Here is a 2,128-nt window from a genome sequence, read left to right as displayed (position 1 = left end):
GGAGTTTTTTTGGTCCGTGTTGCGTTCGCTCTATTCGAAATGAAACTCGCGGAGGCGAAGAATTGTTAAAAGTTTACGAAGCGTCTAGGAGTGGTTAAAACTGAGAGAGTTGAAACTACGATGTATTAGAACGAGCAACCGTCGAAACTTTGTTTTCGCGACGTTCTTTTCGTCGCTCTCGTCCCCACGCTCCTACGCTTTGGTTGTTTCTTTGCCATCCGTGTTGCGATAAAAAGATTTCTCCATTGTCCAAAAAGGACGGATCGAGATTCCTCTTTCGAGAGGGAGAGAGAGGTACTTGCGGGTAACCTGGAATCTACGAAACACGCACCGTGGTAAGATTCGTGCGTCCGCCTGATCGATGTGTGTTGTTTACGGACCGGCTGAGAAGCGACGATAGCGAGTCTTTGAAAAACTATGTGTCCATTAGTTAGACCGATCGTCGCCGGCCGTGTGTCTGTTCGAATCTCGCAACCCACGATTCAGCGACAGGACGCGCGCTCGCATTCCTTGTGTGCGTTCGTACTTTTCAAGGTTTTTAAATGTACTTTACGCCCGACCGTCGAGAGGAGCGTGCCACTGGGCGTTTCTCCGACGGTTTCCGTCCTTGGACGCGATCGTGTCGTCAACGATCGAACAAACAAACAAATACGTTGGCGACGCCCGAATTCGCTCTCCCGCACGCGCCGGGTGGGAGAGTGATGTGGGTATCGAATGTGATGCGTGTTAATAATGAAAATAACACTCTAAAGATCTAAAGAGTTTGAAATACAAAATTTTACGATTACCCTGAACGGTGGATCACTTGGCTCGTGGGTCGATGAAGAACGCAGCTAATTGCGCGTCAACGTGTGAACTGCAGGACACATGAACATCGACATTTCGAACGCACATTGCGGTCCACGGATACAATTCCTGGACCACGCCTGGCTGAGGGTCGTTTTCTTAACAAAAGACTGCTTGCGTTTGCTTCTCGAAAAAAGAGTAATTCATTTCTTTCTAAACATCTCGCCGTCGTTCAACGAAAGTAGAACGTTTCGGAGCGGGATTATCGAACGAAATTGAAAGAATGAATGAACGATAAACAAAGAAAGAGTCGCAACGTACGAGCGATAGTTGGGCAGTTCGTCGGCGTTTGTCGTGGAAACGATGTGACGAAAATCGCAACCGATACACTAAATGCAGGCCGTTAAAGGAGAGAAACAAATTTCGAAATATCTCTTCGAACTAGCGCAAGTGCGTCACGGCGCGCGAGTCGTTCGTTAAAATTTATAAACGACCGCCCGTGAAAGCACCGAGTTCTCGGAAGATAATCTATAAAGATTCTCCATCCTGCTGGAAGTTATCGGATCGGCGCGATTGTTCACTTGTAGAAATCCACGCTCCCGACGTTGCCAGAAACGATATTTACGAAAGGTGTGTCAAAAATAAACGAAAGAAGCTCTCCTATAAATTTAGAAAAAGCAAACGAGTGAAATGTTTGAGATGATAATTTGCTGAAATGCAAGCTCGAATAGCCCCAGGGTTTCGAATGATTCCCCGCGCTTTATACATCTCTCTGTTTACAAACGGTGTATAAATGAAAGATCGCTTCAGATGGGTCGTCGCTGTTTGACGCGCGATGCTGTTCCTTTTTTTTTGTCTGTCTGTGCGTTTAGCTTCGCTAAACAAGTTAAATGGTTAAAAAGCGTCGAAAAAGCGAATACACACGCGACAAGACAAATCTAACGAGTAAAGGAACGCTCCGCTCCAAGATAAAAATGGTTGTTTACAATCAATACAGCGTTTCGGTACCCCTGATCGTAGTCTGAAACTGTGTAACAAAAGAGAGGAAAGCGAATGGTGAAGGAACTTCGAAGCCTCCGTGGCGTGGCTAGAACTTGTGATAAAAGTATGTTTGCAGCAATTATGCATGCTCCCGTTAAAACAGCATTTCAATGTCTCGCATGGCTTAAAGCTCTAGGAGGCTTCAACATTTAGAATACATACGGACTACTTCGTTTGTTAAAGATAAGCGAAGACCGCGCGACCATCGCTCGGTCGTCCAGTCCTCGAAAGTTTTGTTGCGTTCCAAAGAAGAGACAAATGGGGTTTACCCTTGCGCTAAGGGGAGAAGAAGAGAAAAGCA

At 46.0% G+C, this 2,128-nt stretch overlaps 1 non-coding gene across 1 annotated transcript; it reads left to right on the top strand.

The window, feature by feature from the left end:
* Window positions 1–785: 785 nt before the first annotated feature.
* LOC143307636 (5.8S ribosomal RNA) lies at window positions 786–940 on the top strand. Its single transcript, XR_013064735.1, has one exon. It is a non-coding gene; the product is annotated as a 5.8S ribosomal RNA (ribosomal RNA).
* The last annotated feature ends 1,188 nt before the right edge of the window (window positions 941–2,128 follow it).

The sequence above is a fragment of the Osmia lignaria genome, unplaced genomic scaffold (genome assembly GCF_051020975.1).
Source record: "Osmia lignaria lignaria isolate PbOS001 unplaced genomic scaffold, iyOsmLign1 scaffold0063, whole genome shotgun sequence".
Taxonomy (NCBI): Eukaryota; Metazoa; Arthropoda; class Insecta; order Hymenoptera; family Megachilidae; genus Osmia; species Osmia lignaria.
This window is presented reverse-complemented; position numbering and strand designations above follow the sequence as displayed.